General features: G+C 48.6%; 1 protein-coding gene across 2 annotated transcripts in view; it reads right to left on the reverse strand.

Annotated features, from left to right (window-relative positions):
- LUZP1 (leucine zipper protein 1) overlaps positions 1–17,655 on the reverse strand; it is a 44,041-nt gene extending 26,386 nt beyond the window's left edge. The window contains exon 1 of one of the 2 annotated variants that reach the window (XM_075774228.1): positions 17,490–17,655. The gene's annotated coding sequence lies outside the window, so the exon portion shown is untranslated. Of the gene's footprint in view, positions 1–17,047; positions 17,228–17,489 lie in introns of those variants that run through there. The other variant, XM_075774230.1, reaches the window with a different exon arrangement.
- Between the last annotated feature and the right edge of the window lie 4,855 nt (positions 17,656–22,510).

Consider the following 22,510-nt stretch of genomic DNA (forward strand, 5'->3'; position numbering starts at 1 on the left):
GGCCAAAAGCCTCGCTCAGCCATTCACATTTCCACACGGATCCTTACAAACCCTGCAGAAAATGGGGATTGCTCCAAAAGCCCTCCCAAAAAAGTGAGCTCATGGACCCAATAACACAGAAAACTTGTCAGTCTTGCAACCTCCTTCCTGTAAGAACTCAATCAATGGAGTTTGTAAGTGCTAAAACGAAAGCTTTAGCTCCCTTACACCCGCCACAAGAACAACTTGGGGAGTTGCCATAGCTACTGACTTCCCTGAACTACTGCAGTTACTGAACCATCTGTTTTCTGCCTTGGACAGAAATGAAAGGACAGGCAGGCAACCAGCCTGTGTGTGGGTGCCTGCCCAGCCTTCGCACAGAAATGCAATTCAGCAAACTCCCAGCAGATCTCAAAAGCTGGGACAGAGTAGAGTTTTGGAAAAAGGAAGCACACAGGCCCAAAAGAAGCTACACTTCACATCTGCACCAGTGTCTGGAGGCCAAGACAGCAATGTGGCTGCAGGGCAAAGCCATGTGGGGAGACTAAGCAGAAAACAACCACCTCACATCTCCCAGTGTGCTGTTCAACAGTGAAATTAGGCAACAACGGAGTGCACCCCTCATCCCCACACACAGAGTCACAGCTATCCCCAGGGTTCAACGTGACAGTGCATGCTCCTAGGTTTCAAATGCATGCGCCATTTTTTTTTTTCTAGGACCAGCAGAGCTGCCATCCTCATAGTTTGAAGTGTACTTCAGAAGAAAACAGCAGCTTTGCTAATCATCCTGAAGTACAGGGTCACAGGCTGCCTGCTGCTGCCAGGGAGCAACTCTGAAAGCCACAGTGGCAAGTCTGATTCACCCAAAAAAGGCTGAAGGGCATCACACTGAACCTGTACCCACTGCAACTCGGCTTCCCCAGCAGCCTTGACTGATCTTTTGATGCACTGTTGCACAGCTAGTCCCATGGCCTATTTTCAAAATTGTTTTGGACATCCCACCGAAATAAGGAGACATCTGAAAAATTTGTTGCCACAGCAATGGTGCTCTGGCCCTCAGACCATATGATAACACTCCAGAAGGAAGGTGGCACTTTCCAGGTTTTTTGAGCTAGTCTACCCAAGGAGGTAACCTTTAATAGTATTTGTTCAAGGATTCCCCCAGGTCCTCTTTCTTCTGCTGCCCATGTGTCACAACGTTTACAAGTTGTCTTTCCTGAGGTCCATGCTCTGATGAAAACACAAGTTTCCTTGCTTGCGTTGCAATTTGGATTCCTACACTTTGCATCAGTCATTTAAACAAGTACTGGGTCTGTTGCTGTTCGCTCAGGGATGTCCCAACTGTCCTAACAGTGCAGCTGCTGGAGCAATGTGTGCTGGCTGAGTTGGATCCGATGTCTTCTCACTCCCAGCTGCATATTCCCCCCTGCTATGCACACTCACAGACTCCTGCCCCAAGCATTCATGCAGGACTTATCTGGGCTAAAACTAACCTCATTAAGGTAAGAAATAGGAAAGAAAGATGTTTGTCCCAGCACAAAGGAGTACAAGGTATGAAAAAGAGTGAAAGTGAGCAGCACAGGAGCAAGGAAGGAAGATGTGGAGGAAGACACCACTTTTCCATCAGTGAGACTTCTGACTGCCCACAGCTGCCAGGAGCATTTCTTACAGAAAACAGTGATAGAGCTCCTATTAGCTCCCATCTACATAAGCACTTCAGCAGCAACCGGTTTCGCTTCAGAAAGCTTTGTGGATCTGCACTTCCAACTTTAAACTTGCACCTTCCTGGAGAAGCTAGTGCCCCCACGTGACACCAGCAACGCAGGACGTGCCCTCATTGCCACCCTACATCAATGCATTCCACCACCAAGTTAGTAAAAGCAGCTGAAGATGCTCTGAGCTCAGGGTCATAGAGGCAAAGGCTAACCTTGAAGATCTACGGAAGGACCTTCCAAGTCTGATTGGGGAAATGATAGGTGACATTCAGTGTAGATTAGCATTAAGTTACAGACATAGGAAAAAACCATCCTAACTTTACATGTAAAATAACAAACTTTCAGCTTACTGCAAGCATTCAGGAAAACACCAGCTCATCGTTCCACAGTGGTAAAAAAATCAAGTCTAATACTATGAGTTACTAGGAAAAAAGTGCAGCACAAAAGAAAAAAAAAAAAAAGAAAACATTAATTTGCCACTGTATCAACCCATGGTGTGCCAGCATCTCCAAAGCTGTTTGCAACTCTGGTTCCATCTCAGCCTCTGCTGCCAGCTAGAAAAGATATGCAACAAAGATGGCCAAAAGTATGATTTCTGCAGAGGAAATCACTGACAAATGAGAACTATTTAATCTTGAAAATGAAATGTCTCATGAGGAATATGACAGATCTACAAAATTATGAATAGTTTGGAGAAGAGGGATATGATCAAATGTTCACTGTCTCTGCAGTCACAACAAACAAGGAGGGATGCTGCTCTTCATGACATGCAGATACGCTGCTGGACTCTGCCACAGGACACTGTGGATGCTGAAAGTTTCCATAGGTTTGGAGCAAACAGATAAAGTAACACCATAGATGTCTTTTGAGGGTTAGTAAATCCACAGAAGCCACATCCAGCTCTGTAAGCGCCTGTGCCACAAGGGGCCGGAGGCTGGGACAGCACACAGGAACTACTTGCCGCAGGTTTTCCCTGTTTCTACTCTCTTCCCTAGGGCCCTGTTCTTAGCCACTGCAAAAATACTGGGCTAGATACACTTGTGGGCTAATCTAGGACAAACATAATGGCCTTGGGTAGGAAAGTCAAGCCCAGCTTATAATCGCAAAAGAAGGAAAAGATCTGTCCTGCTAGATTTGCATCAGGAGCTGGGTGAAACAAGGATTATGGCAGAGATGGAAACCACGGAGAGTGGTTCTTCATTGAAAGGTCTCTGCCCTCTCTGGCAGGCCAGGCAAAGCATCAGCTATGCTTTGCTTTATGACTTCAACCAGATGTAAAAACCCTGGATCCCACATTGCACAACAGCGCAGCTCAACTGTAAGGGTAAAGAATGGGTTCGTCTCATCCATGTGTTGGCCTTCAGCACACTCCTGGAGACTGGCAGAGCTACAAGGTGAAGCCAAAGCAAACCCAGCATCCAGATCTGGTGGTAAATCCTCTGATCCTGAAGCTGACGCGCAAGGTGACACAGATGTCCTTGGTGGTTTAAATCCCAAGACAAATGTGCACAGCTAGACAACTCAAATATGTGGTCTGGGGCTGGAAGCTCTGTCCTCACTTCCATGTTGTTCAGTGTCTGCTGTTTCAGAAGGGCTTTGACTCCACACTTGCCTAGAGGTGGAAGCCCTGCAACAAGGAGGCAGCAACACATAATTTCACAGAGGGAATGTTTGGTCTCATGTCACAACCCAAGACAGAGCTGTCAACAGATTATTTAACAACCTAATTTGCATTTTTTTTAATTAGGTAGTTTTGTGCCAGCCTCAATGAACAAGACTCTGCTCATCATCAAGAGCAACATATAATCCTGCTAACTAGTCTAAACTCTGATAAAGGAGATGAATCCCAGGTTAGGGAAGTTCTCATCTCTAAAATCAAGCTGAAGGCAGAAGCTGAAGTATGAAGAACATAAGTTTGTGAAAATGGAGAAAGAACTGGGACATTCAAATTCATAGCTCTGCTGGTATCTACTTTAACCCTTGTTAAAATGGGTAAGAGTCACACTGAATAGCTGAAGCAGCCGTAGATGTAAGGTACGTTGACTCTATTAAGGCTTCTGACACTGTCTCCCACATGGATTCCCATAAGCAGAGTAGGGAAACACAAGCCTAGATGAAACCTCAGTGAGCCAGAAAGCCCAGGACCCTCTGAAACTGTCCCCTGATTCAGAGTGAAAATAAGAAGCCTTTTCAATAATAAAAAAAGAGAGATGGTAAGAACTCCCATGGGAGGTCAAAGGTCTGCGTAGTCAAAATCTGTCTCTGAACATCACCAGCAATGGTTGTTGGGGGAAGAATATAAGAAACATGACAAACAGTGACCTTTCCTCTCATATTTTCCTAGCACAACCCCTCTGTTGGGACTGTTAAGCAGTCTCATTAGAAGCATGAGTAATGGAGTGGAGACTGAGTCAATGTAAAGGTGCCACCAAGCTGAGAGCAACAGTGAGCCCAGAACAGAGAATAATCCTGACACACAGGAAAAACACTTCAGAACCCAAACCAAAACAAGTCTTGCACCACAAGCAAGTGAACCACCTAAACAGAGAATGGGTGGACTCACAGCAGAAAGCAAATACAGAGGCAAGAGCAGGCTTCCTACCTTCCTACAAGGTCAACTTTTGTGAAAAAAGGCAGACATAGTCTGGACACACTAAGAGAAGAGCTGTACACACAGCAGGTGAAGTAATATTTCTGGTTTTCTGAGGACTTTGGGACCTCAGATGCAATACTGTCTTCAGGGCTCAGCTACAGGGCTGCACCCTGGAGTACACAGCCACACAAAGGGATCACCGAGGCATCGCCATGTTATCCAGGAATTGGCCAGAGGCAGCAGGTAGCTCCATGCTGCACTGAAGATGCAACCACAGTGCCGCACGGGGCTCAGAGGCACAGCTCTCCTCACAAGCTGCCTGTGCTGCTCCTCACTGACTCACTCCCATGTCCCTCTCACAGCCCACCTGTATGCAGGCTCAGCCACCTGCAGCAGGGAGCACAACTTCAGCACCATCAGCTGCAGTGCCACACCATCATGAGTAGCCAACTGGCTGCTGAAAACTAAGGGTGAGTAGGGCAGCCCTCTGGCACCCCTCCCAGCTCTTCTGCACTGGGAAATCCAACTGCCTGACCTCAAGGTCCTACCAAGCCTTACCTTTGTATGGTTTGAGGGAAGAGCCTGGCTTAGCTCTCTGCTTGAATGGTCCATCTCCTTGGACAGTACATGTATCCCCAAAATTTAGCCTTCTAAAGCTGTGCATTCAATATAAAAAGAGTCCAGACACCCTCCACAGATAAAAAAACCCAAGAAGGTAGGCAGCACAGGTGTCAGATAATTGATCACCTGATCCCAGTTTGCTGCGTAAGGCCGAGTAGGTTAATAGCTCGTCGGAGACTGCACTGTCATCCTGCTGACCAGAGAGCACTTAAGGGTACACCTGTATCAGTACATGAACCTTGCTTAGGTCCATCCTCTCATCCTCTGCCCCAACACCAACTAGTATGGAACAAGCCCCCCTGTCCTATTAAACTTGCTTTGCCTCCAAAAGGGACAGTCCTTGCTAAATCCCGAGCCATGCCCAGGAGATGTCTGGGAAGGTCCAGGCCACACCATGCCAAGAACGGTACAAACATAAAGCAGCACTGATGGCTCAGGACTGTCCCGTAGCACTCCTTAGTACTAGTAAGGAAAGTCTTTTGGGAACAGCTTAGACAAATGGCCAACTTTTAGCTACATTTTGGGAAAGGCATCCTGTCCTTTCTGCACACCTTGCCCTATACTTCCTTCCACTCTGTGCGTGCGGAACTCAGCCCAGCAGGCACCACACAAGACCCTCAGACTGATGGCACAGCAACACAAGGAAATAAAATGTGACCCGAACTGAAAATGATCATTCAGATTTAAATAAATGTCTAAATTATAATTTTTCATTAATCTTTACTAATAGCCCTTTAACTCAATAACCCTCAGCAGGCACCTAGAACAAATTACTCTGATAAAATTAAATATTCAAGCATAAGGCTAGTTTTAACTGCTCTCTTGTACATCCACTTTATAAACCATCAGCATTGCTATCTACCCCCTGAACAGCCCTGCCACTAGAAAGAAACATGATCATCAAAATCCCAAAAATCAGTAAAGTTTTACCCAAAGTCTCTGGATGGTTGCTCTTGCTGGGGGGAACACTCTTCAGGGTATGCTGCTGTTTCCCTTGGCTCATCTGCGAGAAGCTTGTTTTGGCCTAGCTGACATGCAACACAGCCTCCCCGATGCAAATTCAACACTTGCCCCGCTCAGTGCAGATGCAGAAGATGAAATTGGTGGCACCATTTTGGGACACTACACTGGGATGTATGGACAGCAGTGCTTCTGCGGGCATGCTCAGCAATCTGCCCTGCCCTTGCAGCCAAAACACATAGGGCTGAACAAAGGCTGCAATTAGTAGCAATTCAGACTTGTGGAGGGGCCACTGAGGAAGCCAAGGAAGATGAATGAGGTTACAGGTGCCACTGCTGTTGCTCCCAGAGCAAACCAGGGTTTAGACTTGACCTGTAAACTTCTAGTGGCAGGGCTGTGTCTTTCTGGAAGCCCGCAGCGTCATGCATGCTGGCAGTGACAGGACTGCAGCAGCTCACACACGTGCTGGAGCCCAGTGGCACCAGAAACACTGTACAACTCTGCAGCTTTTGGATGAGCATTTGTTAGAGAGGGAAGAGACTAGCAGCATCCCTCAGCTCAGTTGGCTGGGGAACAGCAAGGATTAATGCTGTTGGCACAAAGAGCACAGGTGGAATTGGTCAGTCATTTGAAATGCCTCTGGAGTGAAGGCTGGTGGGCTTGGGTTACACCGTGCAGCCTGCCTGCAGGACTCCCCCACGCTAGCACCATTGTTGTGGGCTCGAAGCGAACCTTTCGAGCCAAGGAGGAAACTGTCTCCTGTCTGCTCCTTTTGCAATCCATGAAATGCACACTCTGCTCTAAAGCAAGACCTTGGGTGCTGTTACTAAACCGAGGCTCCATTGCAGCCAGCTGAGCCGAGCAAGCCCCTCACGGGCTACAGGCCGGCAGGACAGCAGGCAGGCAAGAAGAGGCATGATGCACCAGCAGGAAGCCCTGCCGTTAGCGTCACAGGAGCGGCGGATACCCCACCCACCACACACACTGACTCACAGGCAGCAAGGCAGCCAACGCCTGTGTGATATCTCCCCGAAGTCATTTGAACTAGGTGGACCTCAGGTACAGCATTTCACAACAACTCACACAGGTAAACGAAGGCTGGCTGGCTAACTAATGCACTGCGAGTAATTTCCAAATCCTTCACGGCCTCCCGACACAAACTCTGGGGAACTCTGTCCCCTGGATGTACCACAAATATTAATTGTGATCTTGGACTCCCTTATAATGATGCACAATTTTTTTCCCCACGAGCTCCCACCCAGCAGCTTCAGCATATATCTTTTTTGTTCACTTGCAAGTGCAAAGTCAAATGAACAGAGGTAGTCAGGAACTTATGTCACTGTCTTAAATGTGATTTATTTAATGAAGACAGCTGGGAGGATTGAAAGACTTAACAGGAGTCTTTTGTGTTCAATTTATTGCTGAAAATACCCTCAGGTAACAAAAAAGTAAATAAAACAACTTTTACAAACAGATCACAGCCTGGATCTTTTAAGGAATATGCTGCCTTTGTGAAAGCACTCCTGTAGCTGTGGGGACTTAAACACATTAACCTCAAATTTAATGCTCCACAGATGATGTGGAGGCTCTGAGAGAAACTGCCAGGATAGTGTTATGACACTATATAGTCGTGCCATTGAAAACGGCCCACTCAAAAGCCTTGATGAATTTATGGACAGAGTATTTTCACCTGTAGGCTGAGCATCTCAAAAGGACAACAGGCATTGCACACACAGGACATACAGCATTGCACCAGAAATTGGGCAATTGGCCCAAAAAGGTGAGCGTGTCTCACTGCACTGGTAGGCAGAGATCAGCCATGTGCACTACACTATAGACCCTGCTCTGGCCTAAGAGCTGTGAGGGAAGACTTGATGCTCTCCACGTGTTAGAGGTCCAAGGTCTGCTGACTGGCTGGGGGATTCAGCAGCCACCATTGGGATTCTCCTTAATGCAGAAAGAGACAGCAGAGGGATACCTGGCCTCTGTTCCCTCTTCCCAGGAACAGGCTGGAGTTATTCCCCATTTGCTTGCATAAAGTGACTCCTTTGCCTAGAGTGGGCACTGACACAGCAGAAGAATAGCTGTAACTTCCCAGAGAGAAGATCATCCTCACAATCCAGCTGCCTCCTTCAGCACGCAGCTAAGAAGCTGTCTGGGATCGGACATGTGGGACAGGATTTCCAGCAGGAAGGTGCTGAGCAGTACTTCTCCCACTGAGAGGGTTGAATACATCACCAACTTCCAGCTTCTACCAGCCTCTTGTCCATAGGGCATGAAAGGGTTAAAGATGCCAATTGACTCATGACTATCATGGGAAAACTTTATTCCAAATTCTCAGTTTCATGCTGCTAGAAAACCAACAATCTTGAAATATCCTATATTAACAAGAAAGAGGCAGTTGTACTGGGCAGCCTGCATTTGCTTTTAAGTCCACTGGTATCTCATGGACAATGGACAACAGGTACTCGGGACAGAAGACAAATTCTGTTACTCTTGAAGCACACGTATTCCTGCAAGCATTACACAAGATGCTAAAGAGGAAATCTGCAGGCTTAATGCCAAGCATTAATTTATCTGAATCCCATCCTAAAGGAAGATCAGAGCCAAGACGGCATATGCTTTTCTTACAGCACATTTAAGAAGTGGAGAGTGAAAAAGGGAGCATAAACCACAAACGGCTGCAGAGGGTCTCCCTCCAGCACTTTGCCAGGGCATGGCTGGCTAACCTTGCTCCCTTGTGTTATTTATGTGTCCTTTTTCCCCTTGTACTCCCTGGACTGAAGGAAGGAAGGATGTTTCACAGGAAGGAAGGACTGGCTTGGCTGTGCCAAGATGGGAACACACCGCTTCCCCCACCAGGCCATTCCTTTCTACAGAGGAGGGAAGGAGTGGGAAATCCACAATTTCTGTCGCATCTTGGTTGCCAGTTAACCCCAAGTGTCACAGAGTCTAGTCCAGCTCCTGCTTCAAGCAGGATTAGTGTCAAAAGCTGGAGCAGGTTGCTCAGGACCACATCAAGTTGTGAAAATCTCCAAGTCTGGAGATGCCACAACCCCTGGGGCCTTGTTCCCATGTCAGACCAATCTTGCAGTGAAAATTATTTTCCTTTATGTCCAGTCAGAATTTACCATGTTACAACTTCCTGCACCTTGGTTGGGGCAATCCTCAGTATCAGCACAGACAGGGGTATGAAAGGATTGAGAGCAACCCTGTGGAGAAGGACTTGGGAGTACTAGTGGATGAAAAATTGGACATGAGACAGTAATATATGCTTGCAGCCCAGAGAGCCAACCGTATCCTGGGCTTCATCAAAAGCAACCTGACCAGCAGGTCGATGGAGAGGATTCTCCCCCTCTACTTCGCTCTCATGAGACCCCACCTGGAGTACTGCATCCAGCTTTGGGGTCCCCAGAAGACTAGAGCGGGTCCACAGGAGACTACAAGAATGATCCGAGGGCTGGAACACCTCTCCTGTGAAGAAAGGCTGAGAGAGTTGGGTTGTTAAGCCTAGAGAAGAGAAGGCTCTGGGGAGACCTTACTGTGGCCTTTCAATATATAAAGGGGGTTTATAAGAAAGACAGAGATTTTTTGCCATGGCCTGTAGTGACAGGACAAGGGGCAATGGTTTCAAACTGAAAGAGGGAAGGTTTAGATTGGACATAAGGAACATATTTTTACAATGAGGGTGATAAGGCCCTGGCACAGGTTGCCCAGAGAAGCTGTGGATGCCCCATCCCTGGAAGTGTTCAAGGTCAGGCTGGATGGGGCTTTGGGCACCCTGGTCTAGTGAAAGATCCACCCAACTCTCACAGCACTTCAGATACCAACCACCTCGTCAATACAGAGCAGAAGAGAACAACCTTCTTCCTTGACCTGCCCACTGTGCTGTTACTTACACATCCCCACATGCAGTCACTGCCTCGCCACCAATGCATTGCTGACCTTGTCCAGCTTTTTGCCACCAGACCTGCTTTTGCAGAAGAGAGGTGCTCTGTGTGCCCCACCAGCTCACACACAGCACAGCTGGGTTCTGAGGCAAGGACTATGCTGAGCACTCCCAGCCACATGCTCCCGCAGTCGCAGAAGTCACTGGAGGCACACAGGGCAGAGATCTCTAAAAAAAAAGAAGAAAGGAAGAAAAAAAAATAGGAGGGGGGAGAAAAAAAAAAAAGCCCCTGGTCTGCAAATCAGCTCAAAATGTAGGCAGCAGAGGAAAAAGTGAATGGAGATGATCTGTGGGTGGGAGCTTGGGAGCACATTCTGTTGTTGTAAAACAGTCAGGGAAAGAAAGCTACAGAACAGGGCTTAGGGCTTGCCACTACTGCTGCTTGGGAGAGATGCAAGGAAGGCGACCCTGGCTCAAGGAGTGTTGCATGGCAACCAAAAGTGCCGCAGGGTAATCAAGGTGCCACACGGCAATCAAGGCAGTCAACAGGGCACAACTGTTTTACCGCACTCAGCAGTTGCTGGTTTACTCTGCCTGTGCCTAAAGCCAGCCTCACATCCGTAGCTATTTAACACTCAGCTATCAGGAGCCCGTTTGCTGTCTATGCTCTGCAGAAACTAAGCACCCAAAGAGCCCCCCCATCTTCCAGTCACCACAGGAAAACAGATCTCCCCACCTCCACAGCAGGTTATAGCATTGCTCCCACATTCACCTTCAAACACAGAGTTTCACAGCTTTCCCAGTACACTGATGACACTTGCTCTCCCCTTCCTGGTACCTCTATGACAGTTCATTTCAGACAAAAAGAAATGTCCTATTCCAAACTGTGCTTCTTGTTGCTATGCTCTGCCCAATGCAAAAAGCTACCTGCAGGCAACACCCAGAGAATTTAAGAGCATACGCAGGCAGTTTATAATATAGTACAGGCAAATCTCACATAGAAATATCAACACCCACGTTACAGAGGATACTATTATGCTAAGACATTAATCACACTCAACAACACTAAAACCAATCCCAAACAGGAGCTATACAGAATGGTATACAAACAATGGAGTGAGAAGCTTAGTTAGGATTTCTCGAACTGCTCAAAGTTCAAATTCTCACCACAATGCAGTACTAACAGTTATTTATTATCACACAGAAATTATTGTTCTCCAGTAAAAACAGACATATTTCCAAATGATTCACACTACCTGAAGAATTAATATTTTTTCAGCTCTGTTCCAGATCCTAGGCCAGGAATCTCCTTTCTATTCTGGTAAATTCCACTAAGATATCACATGTAACAACAAGTTCCTGAAGCAGTTTCATCAGATTTTCCCTTTAAGGTAACCCACTGCACTCCCACGTGAGGCACAGGTACCTCAAAGGCACAAGCAGCTGAAATTGCTGCAGTGGAATCAGATGATCAGCACAAGCTTGAAGACTCTGCAGCCTCCTTTCAGCTTTGGAAACATATCCTGCGATTTTCAAACCAACCCAATGAGGAAGCCACAAGCCAGTGCTGTAGCTTCAAATCCAGATAATGTATACAAAAGCAATTTTGAGAATGAACGTGAAAACAAAGTCTGACAGATTCTGCTGCAACACGTAACAAGGGTGCAGCACTGCAGCAAAATCTGTCATTCCCAGCTGTATGATGCTGTGCTGCATGCAGCATGGTGTGGCAGAGCTGACGACACCAGGACGCAGAGAGCTGCGCTGCCAAGAGCCCACACCGCACAGCTTTGAGCTGTTTTACTTTTCTGCAAGCGTCTGGATTGCATGCGACAACAGAGGAAAACATGAAAAATAAGCATTCAAGGTAAAGAGAAACATGCTTGAGCTAATTAAAGAGTTGCTTGAGCTTATGTTCATCGTAATCAGTCACGCAGAAAGGCACATTTTCAGCTTAGGATGAAGCTACCACTTTTGAGGTCAATTAGAACACTGTAACACGTATACAAGAAGTACGGGCACAGATCTGACCACATCACACAACAATGTGCTCACTCTTTCCCCCCCTACTCCACCTTTTCCTACCATGGCACTTGCACTTCCAATGCAGCATGCTTGCTGTTGCCCACTCCTGCACCCTTGGAGTAGATGTGAGTGGTTGATGGGATGACCCAGGTGCTGTCCTGCAGCAAAGGTGGTGTGCCACCGCAAAGCACATTCCTCAGCTGCCCGGCAGGACTGCTATGTTGTGATGCAGGTCACATAACCTGCCTACAGAAGCAGATGCTTTCCTCTCCTACTGTGCAGCCTGACACATGAGCCCCAAGCTTCAGGGGTTTTGTAATATTAACCACCAACGCTGATTCCTACTAGGGCTAAGAAAGCCTCAGTTCTCATCTCTTCCTGCCGCTCTGCTTTTTCAGAGGCATGCAGTGTGCACTCAAGTATGCCTATCTGGTCTTGGCCACAATGCTGTTTGCAGGGTGTCCAAATGAAATCCATCCTGCTACTTCTAAGCCAAACAATCACAAATCCAACCAAGGAACATGGGTTTTCATGGTAAAAAAATCTTACTTATGTTCACCAACGCTCTCTCAACCATCAAGTTTGCAGTTTGAAATCACAAACCTCAAAAATGGCTAAGTTAATGAGTTAATTCAATACTAAGTGAGGTTTGATACTCTGGCCTGGGCTGTACAGCAGGTCAAACTATGACTTAATCTATGACTTAAAAACCAATTAGCTAAGTAAATTCAGAACTATAAATGTTTACGTGCAGGGGCTAGTCCACACAGTACTGATTAAAATCGTTAAAGCCTACGCTTTCCCCTTCATGACTGGAATGGGCAAAACCACCACACAATCCTCCTGAACCAGGGCAGATGGCGAGGGGGTGGTGAGGAAGCACCAGCAGTTGGCAGCACAAGTCCGTCCCGCTTCATTCTGGAGCGCCCAGAAGCCCACCTGTGATAATCAGGATCCACCCATGGTGCTGGACCTGCCTGCCCACGCCTGCTGCCAAGGGAGGACGAGGGCTGGCACCAAGCATGGCTGCGTTGTGGACAACCAGTTCCCTAAGGGCCAGGGCAGTGCAGGGGATGAGGCAGCTCAGGACGCTTGGTGTTACACTGTGGTGGGCCAAGGAGCATCAATACAGAACTTTCCAGCTCACACAAAGTATTTACGTGCACGAGACCAGTGCATTTTGCTGGAAGACCAGTGCATTTTGCTTGCCCAACTTCAATACAGCTGATCAGACCCTGGATGATACGGCTCAGAACTTACATGGGCTATACATAGGGCCAAAATTGTTGGGACTTAATAACAGGAATTTTTCCACTGAATTCTTCTAAATGTGGCTTCTGTACTCCTGCTGCCCAAACCTGGACAGCACTTCATGTGAGCAGGAACTTTGCAAAAGCAGCACGTCCAAAGTCACCACGAAAGCAAGGTGGTGGCAGAGATATAACCACAGGCGGCAATGCTTAATATGCTCAGGGGATGCTATCACTGCACATATGACCTCAGAGACTTCGGACCAGGTTCTCGGACTGCAGTTTTACAGTCATTTTTAGGTGGCCCTGCACTGCACCTGATACCTTCTAGCCCAGCGCTTCCCTCCCCTGGCCAGACAAAAGCAAACCTGCAGCCAGCCTGGGAATTAGGCAGTGTTAAAGGGAGTGTGGGGTGGAGTCCGATGGTAAATTTTCACTCAGATCAGCTCCCTCCACATAGCTGCACTGAGTTTTGTCACCTGGGGTAGGGATGAAAAGGGCACTGGGAGGAAAAAGCAGCCAGGAAAAGGGGAAAGGCAAAGCCACCTCCTCCAGCCACAGTGCCCGCCTGCACTGACCTAGCGCTTCCCAAAACCGTGACTCGAGAGGATGTGAAAATCCTTGTCTTTCCTCCAAGTTGACAGAGTTGCAGCAGGAAGCAGCAGCTCTCATCTGCCCACTGTCACACAGAAACAAACTTATCAGCTAATGTTTCCTTACACTTTATAGGAATAACACTGCCAAAATACACAGCTAAGTGAATAAATGATCTATTTCATTCCTGGGCTTATTGGTGTGGATCCTAACAGGTTCCATAATCAGCAGAGCTTATCCAGCTCTCATGGCAAAAGGCTGCATAGCAGGCTGACTGCTAAATACAACATTAAAACTCATACTTTCTAAACACCCTCTCTCCTTTCAGCCCTTTACTGTAGCAGTGCATTCACCTTTCCAGATTGTGTTTCTATGAGAATCTTAAATGTTCAGGAATGCAAATATTAAATTTGCTGCACAACCACTGCAAGAAACCACTGAAATAGTCTCAGCTCTGTTTTACAGAGAAGGAAACAGAAACTTCCTGCTCATGGTGTTTATGCTTCTGTGTATGCTGCCGGTGCACTCAGGTAAGGCTGCTTGTTGCACCTGCATATCTTACTCCACCCTGGTGAGGGTTAAAGAACACAGGGATGAACTATGCCTTACAATCCCTTATCTGCCAAGATTAGGGCCTCCTCAGGGGAACATCACTGCCAAAACCTACAAAGACAAAGCCAGAGACACAAAAAGATTAAGGCCTGAACTGCCACATTTTGGTGGCTGACATCCAATGCCACACTTCATATTTGATAATCTCAAAAAGTGCTCTGATTTTCAGGCTGCTGAATCAACCCAAACCCCACCGACTCCACAGGAATGGCATGCCTGCAGTGCCTTCTCAGAGTCAGGGTGGTTATGAAGGCTCCTAAATCTGGACAATCAAAGGCAAATGGTTTGTGGGTTTTCCACCAAACTGATTCTGTCACCAGCTCTAAACCCTCAAATCCAGAGAGATGTGGCTGTCCGCAGTGTCTGCAGTGGATGGCCGCACTCACCATCAGGGGAAGGTGCCTGGCAAACAGCTGAGCTTGGACGGGGAGATGAATCCCACCTTCATTGACTACGGAGAGAAGAGGGGATCAAATTAAAGGACTCAAAGCCCTCTAAAGATGAAGCCTGCCTAAAGCAGAGGGAATAACAGTATAGAAGAATGAAGCAGACCACTAGCACCAGGAATGCAGGAAGGGTTGGCAAGCAACACTTGCCTATCAGCTGTCACCAAGTATTTGAAAACACTCATGCTTTCTACTTCACATGTGCAGATTCAAACATAACCCAAGGCAAAAACACTACAACAGGCCTTAGACTTACAAAGATGTAACTAACAAAGCCATAACCACCACAGCTAGCACTCTCCCTTCCAATACGTTTTATGACCTGCATTGCACTAGTTACTGCAAAACCTATTGCCGCTACTAATCATCACCTTCATGTGAATCTTCCAATCCAAATAGCCTTCTAAGAAGATTATTTGCTTCATTTCAGTGCAACAATTGTGTCAAAATTGTCCTATTTTGTCATTTAGCTCAGTCATGTCTTTCTAAAAACGTTCCATGAGGAAGGAGGCACATATCATCCGGCTCCTCACCAACTGCAGCCCTCGGTGGGAAGGAAAATTTTCACAGAGGACGAGCACAACCTCAGCACGCCTGTGTACAATATTATGGTAAGGTCACGCTCAAAGATATAATCACCAACCCATTTTAACAAAAAAACCCAACAAACCAACCACGGTCTAGATTGTAAGTCATATTGGGCTTTTAAACATTACCATTTCTGGTAATACAGAGTACTTTTTTTTTTTTTTTTTTTAAAAAGAGCTGGTTTTGTCTACACTTCCTAACTCACATTCAATAAATAAATTCAGTAACTTACTCTCAGTTGGGCCAAATTTTCAGAGCACAGAGAAAGCCAGAGGGCTAGCGAAGAGCCCATATTGCCGTAACTTATTTTGACTTCCTAGAAAGTAGAAATCAGTTAGATTGCCTTGTAGTGAAGAAAGTTTACCATGTCTAGGATTATGGGGAAGCTGAGGCTGAAGGGCTGTTCAGACCAGAATCGAGGCATAGCAGTTAGTTCAAGGGGACCTGCCTGCTCTTGAATTGCTCCATTCTCCTACACCCCCTTACCCCAGATTCACTCCTGCCCGCAGGAACTTTAAGCCACACGTCCAAAACACAGCAATCAGCTCCCCACGTCCTCCTCCTCCTCCCTGCAGTGCCTGGCCTGGTACAGGGGGCTGGCTGTCCCAGCTAGCCCCAGCTGCCAGGGCGCAATCCCAGTGAGGGGGCCCCAAGCCCAGGAGGGGTCCTGCACCCCAGGCACCCTGCGTGAGCATCACTCTCTTGGACCTCACGAAGCCCTGGGGCGGAGGGGTCAGCCTGGCAGCCAGTGCTGACCGCTTTCCACCGTCCTTACCACCGTGGAGCCGACCCAATGGAGGAATTATGCTTCTGTGAGTGCCGTGGACGCAAAACATCCACGGAGCATGCTGCCCCTGCTGAAATGTACCAGCTGGCCACTGGCAGCATTAACTGACCAGAGCACATAGCTGATGGTTTTGTACTCACACAGGGAGCAGAAACACTGAAGAACACTGTCCCTCCTCGCTACCCAGCAGGCCAGGAGATGCGTGTCTCTGCCAAGAGACTGTAGGCATGTGGTAACTAACTACATTTTTTCCCTAAACTCTGAATGCCTGAGACCACTCCAGGGTTGTAAAAATACTTCCCTCTTTCACTGTCATCCACTGTGTGGTACCACTTGGAGAGGCGCTCGCCTGTCTGGGTGGCTCTCAGCTAAGGACTTGATAAGAAACAACCCCAATGCACACTGCATAGACTAGCACTCTTTCCCATGATTTTTGTGGGAGATTTTAACAGAATTTATGTACCAATTAAAATTTAACCCCCCTGCACCTAACTCGAATACGCTGATTAGTTGGGACGGTCACTTTAACTCGTGTTTAATTGGTTTAACGGCTTCAGATGTAGCATTAGAAGGTTAAAAAAAAAAAAAAAGGCAGATTTGCAATGAAACCACGGTCACCAAGGACAACCACTGAAAGTCTGCTATTCCACTTGCTTCTCATACTAGCACGTGGGACACCTGGCAAAGCCAATGTGGTACTTTTAAGAAATTTTATGAAGAGAACAAGAAAGGTTTTGCGACACTCCATCAATGAATTACCTCACGACAGGGGAGCAAAGAAGGCTAAAGTGATTAACAAAGGCAGAGCATTGGAAAAGTTCACGTCTAAAAGGGAGGACATTATTAATTATATGATAAATGTGTGGTGGGCTAGGGAAAGAAGGGGAAATTCAGAAAAAATAAGCAACAGGAAAGGGAGTATGTGGCTGCAGCAAGAAAAAAAAATAATGGTTAGTCACAGAAATCCCATGCGTTGAGCGTCTGGTACCTCCAAAATCTCAACTACACCAAAACCCAACGATGAACACCAACGGGTTTAAGACCTTCTCTGAAGGCAGCTCGCAGCAGACCCTAAGGAACCGTGCCCTTCCCGGGCGGGGACCTGGCGCTGGCGGGGCCGCTCTCCGGTCAGGAAAGCGGCTGTTCCGGTCACGTCGGAAAGAGCCCGACGGCGGCTCCATTTCCGAGCGGGAGCCCAGGCCCCTGCGGGCGCCGCAGGGCCGGGTCGCCCGCGGTGTGGAGGCAGCGGGAGACCCCGCCGCCGCCACACCGCGGGCGACCCGGCCCTGCGGCGCCCGCCCGGGCAGGGAAGGGCGGTCTGCCGTCCGCGGAGACAAAGCGGATGCCTCAAATTCCTCCCCGCCCCGTCGGTCTGGTGGGGCTGCAGCGGCACCCCCCCCTCCGCACCCTCGTCGCCCACCTCGGCCTACCTGGGCAGCTGGAGCGGCCGGGCCTCCCGCCCTCCCGCCCGCGGCGCGCTCTAGCCGGCGGGACAGCCCGGGCTTGGGCAGCCGCAGCCCGCCGGGGGCTTCGGACTCAGGCGGCGGGTGCGGGCGCTGACAATGAGGGGAGGAACGCGGTACCGGGCGGTCCTTGACGTCAACGAGAGCGGGGCGGAGGCTGCCGGGCCCGGCCCGAACGCGGTGCAGCTCCGCGGCGCCCTCCCCCGGCTCTAGGAGAGGGCGGTGAGGGAGCGTCGGCCATTTTGGGGGGGAACGGCCTGGGCCGCGCTCGGCAGGCGGGGGGGAAGGTAAACTCGTGTTAGCGCCGAGGGGCTGCTGCCTTCTGAAGAGCTCCAGGAGGGAAACGGGGAGACGGAGGAGGGGGCGAGCAGCGCCCCGGGGGTGGGTGTTGTGGGACGGCTGCGAGACGGAGTGCAGGGTGCAGGTGAGGCCCTGATGACTGGTGTCACGGTAGGTTTCTGCACGACAGCCCTCCAGACCGAGTCCCTCCCGTGGCTCCTGCCAGGGCTGCCTCCAGCTCGGGTTCTGCCACCACCTCAGGGCTCTGAATGGGCCGGTTGGCAGGGTGGGCACTGCCGGTACCTTCACTGGTACTCCCTCCTAGCCCGGTCAGACGGGGTGTTTACAAGAGACCCATCTCGGCAAGAACAGGGCAGAGAGCTGTATGCCAGAAGACACGGAGAGGTTTGTCCTCCAGGGCCTTTGTTCCAACTCCTGTGTCACTTCTGGGGCAGTTTGAGACTTGGCGTTGAGTCACGGAGGGACCCAGCAGTGGTTGTTTCCACCTCTGGTATGTACGGCCCAAAGATACTTAGATGGGATTGGAGACAAGAGACCTTCCAGCACTAACCAGGAAAAGCTGCTCAGAGTGTTACTCAGCTGTAAGCAAAGCCCCAGGATTCGTGTGACGCTGACCTGGAGGGCGGTGCAGTGATAGGCACAGAGGAGCGGTGGCTCAATGCTTTTGTACAGCACTGGGCTGATGTTGCCCAGCTGAGTCGAGAGGATCCCGTCAGTGGCTGGTGAGCACTTCCAGCCTCCCGGCTGCACAGCTGGACATCGCAGTCTTAGAATGCATCGTCCCCTTTTGCCAGTAGGTACCTTAGCTAAAATTATATTTCCAACGCTGTTTTATTTCAGATAATGCCAGAGGAAGATGCTTCGAGCACTAGCTGATTTGGTTTGTAGCGGTCTGGTAGAATATTGTCCATACTGTCATATTGAGTTAAAATATTTAGTCCTCTTTCCATAGCACAGCCTGAAATATACTTGTTCTGAATGAACACTTTAATGTGAATTTTCTAGGTTTACAGCTAAAATCCAAGCTCACACAAAGAATGAACAAGACCTTACATGCAGGCAAACTGAGGAGGGCTTGCATAGAGTCGTTCTAACTGGGGAAAGTAGTTGCTTTCCTGAAACTCCACAGGCACACCGGTGTTCAGCAGCAGAGGCACATGTTACATGAGCTCTGTGGTGCAAAAAAAAAAGGTAGTTTTTTATTTCAGCATATGCTAAATGCATGTGCTCCAAGCTTGCCGGGAGTTGTGTACATTAGAGCCTAGGGTGCCTTCCATGGGCTTTGTGGATTTGCTGTGCTGGCAGAGGAATGGGGCTGTGCTTGGGTACTTTTCTGTAGAGAGTTTATGGTGAAACTCATTGCTGCAGCACGATATTGGCACAAAAGATTCGTAAGTGTTTCAAAAAGGCATGCAACAAATGAGGGGAAGAAAATTCTGTTAGAGGCTGCCAGGGGATCACAACAATGCCTCCTCTGAGTAAAGAAGAACCTGAAGAAATGTTGGGGAAGTCATGTTTGGCATATTTTTATACCCTTCTTCAGGTATAATCTACTTCCCATTATCGTCATTGGTTTCCATAATGACGATGATAATAATTGGTTTCCATTGGTTTTCCAGGTGATAGATGGGTGCAGCCAAATAGAGAAGATCCAATTCCATATCAAGTTCTCAATATGGAGAACATGAAGAAGTTTAAAGCATTGAGATGTTTGGAGACCAAAACCTCTGATTATAAGGCCAGAGGTGAAGGTGGCATTGGTCCTGCAGAACCTGCTCACAGTACGAACAAAGTAGAGGATGTGGGACAAATCTTCTGGATCAATTAGTTGAGAGATGCTGTGGGTGGACCACCCCATATGCAAAGTCAGCATAATGGGAAGTATCCGATGGTGATGACATTGGGCAGGTCCCAGTGTCATCAGTCAGCAGCATCAGTCTTGCAGGTACAACCACCACTTGCATATGAAGGTAGGATTCTATAATGGGGATTCTTCAAGAAAATCTGTCCATGCCATTTTGTGTCTGTAGCAAAACTGGATATGAAGAGTCCTTCAGCATTCTGAGGAGGTCTAAAAGGGTGCGTTCTTGGGACAGGTCTTTCAGGTGGATGCAAAATGGCTGCCAGGCTCTGGCAAGTGGTTGAAGAAAGGCATATTCCAGCATGCTCCGTATGGGCTGTCTGCAGTAGATAGATGTTTATGGCAGTGTCTGAAAGTGTAGACCTCATGGTGACTGTAAACACAGCCTTAGTGAGCCCAGGAAAAAATCCAGCATTTGCTTTCTGGATAGAAAGAGTACTGTGCAAAGCCCATGATTTTCAATGGCTTTAAGTGCCAAGAGATGGCATCTGTCTGGCCTGAACTTAGGAGCAGCCTTTGTGGGCACCAGGTGGGGCACATGAGACAAGCCACCCTTGCACTAGAGAGGCTTAAACATTTTGCAAGATGTTTAACCTTAAAATATAAATGTATTCCAGTTGGTAGAAAATGGATGTGTTTCTCTTCATCCAAACACAAGTGTTAAGCCTGATTAGGCCAACATGCCCCAGAGAGCAGTCACCCATGAGAGATTCTGAGTGTGCAGTGGCCGAGCATTTCTTCCCCAGTGCAGTCCTGTCTATTCACCGTGATAAAATCTCTGTGGTCAACACCTGCTGAAGTGCACATACCCTGGGCCTGGCATTGAAGTGTAGGTGTGTAAATAACAGCACACCTTTGTCCATAGGTATGAGGCTAACATCTTCTCCACTTCCTCACAGAGATTTTTTTTGGTGGAAATGGCTTCTCTCCCCCTCTTGCCTCCCCCTCTTAGGCTCAGGAGCTGCACTGACATTAGTGTCCTGCAGGAATGCAGTGGTGAGAACATGATAGTGATGGGACATATCTTGTTAGTACAAAGAATCATGCAAGACCCTGCGTTGTTTAGTGATGATGGTTTTTGACAATCATGGTGCACCCTTGTGACCAGGAAAACCATTCAGCAAGCTGAACTGCTCCCCAAGGACAAGGAAGGCATTGTGTAAGCTGTGTGATTGCTGCTACCTGACAATATGGCACATGTTGGCTCTTCATTGGTGGTGGGACGCCTGGGGGATCCGGGCTGGGACAAGGGCTAGGCAAAGGGCCTGTCCGTGCCACCAGGCTCAGCACCACCATCGTGTGTACCAGGTGTAGAAGGCTGTATGTAATGAGCAGGACCAGCAGCAGGGCTTGGTTGGCACCCTTAACCATTGGCAGGCTCAGCTGCTGTGTGCTGGATGCTCACCAAAAGGCTTCACCATTCAGGCACGTCCTAAAGGCCCAGAGCTGCTCTTGGGCCCTGGTTGGCAGAGGTTCAACTTTGGAAATGGCAGCTAAGTCACAACTCTTGAAGGGAAGTTCTCTCTGAAGCCCAGGGGTGAATCCTTTTCCAGCACTGACCAAGGATTTTGAGACCTCCTGCACCATGGCCTCCAGGAGGACGCGGACAGTGACCTCTTCCCAGGTTCACTCTAATGTGCTGTGGAGAAAGCCTCATCCCTGGGCAGAAAGGAGTCATGAGTCTCATGGTGTACATTCACCATCCTTGTTCAGCCCCCATCATTATCAAGATGGAAGTTTGGGCACTGAGATGGACTCGGGGACTTCAGGGGACAACAATCAGGAGAGGATGAGACAGGAAGGGACAGAAGAGGGAATGTGTCTCCCCAAGGCAGGCTTCTCCTTAGTGTATCCTCCATACCACCTGTGTGGACCCCACCTGGTCATTGTCATTAGCAGCAGCCTGTGCAGGACCTTTGCTGGCACCTAAGTGGGCTACTTAGTAGCCATTGTGGGGACATCTAGGGAGGACAGGTTTCTACCAGTGGTGCTAGCACCCTGCTTTGGGTTTTGGAAACCCAGCAACCATCCTTTCAAGCTGAGACAGCCAGTGCAACCATGCCCCATGCCTTGGTCAGTCCTCATGATGCAGTAATGCAATCAAGAGCAGAATGCTCACTATGGACCCTCCTCAGCCTCCTGTGCCGCAAGATGCCAGCAGCATTTGGACAACGAACTGCTGCTGGAAGGAGAGCACAAGGCAGAGGGTGAAGTTCTTGCCACACAGCATGAGTGATGGGAGGCAGACGAGGGAGATGTGGGGGAACAAACTGAGCTGAGGGGAAGTAGAGGGGGGGAAAGAAACTCTTCAGCAAGGTGTCATCTGAACCAGCTTCCAGGTGGGGACTCCAGTGTGAGGAAGAGACAGTGAGTGGAAAACCAGAGATGACAAATGTCAGACCTCTGGATCCATGTGGGAGACGAAGTGGCATGGTTGCAGCTGGTGATACAGTGGCTGTGGCAACAGGGCTGCAGCTGCCTAGGCAGATATCTCGGGGCAGGGGGGAAAAGCTTAGTGTTGTGGGGTTAGAGAATTAGAAAGTTCTACCCCGGCCAAGGAAATGTGATACATGACCTAGAGAAAGAGAGGAGAAATAAGGCTTCTCTAAGGAAAAGGAGCAATTTTTTTGTTTGTTTTTTATTCATGGGGACTTAGTGCAGTCAATGGAAGCACCAGACAAAAGGGCAGAAAAGGACAAGTGGAATGGGGAATACAACAAGGTGAGGAGGCAGACCTAGCTCTTGGCTGGACTGGGGAGGTGCTGAACAAAGGGTATACAATTGGCAGGGAAGATGGAAGCAAAGTAGGGGAGCCCAACTCACCCTG

Source organism: Balearica regulorum, chromosome 22 (assembly GCF_011004875.1).
Source record: "Balearica regulorum gibbericeps isolate bBalReg1 chromosome 22, bBalReg1.pri, whole genome shotgun sequence".
Lineage (NCBI taxonomy): Eukaryota > Metazoa > Chordata > Aves > Gruiformes > Gruidae > Balearica > Balearica regulorum.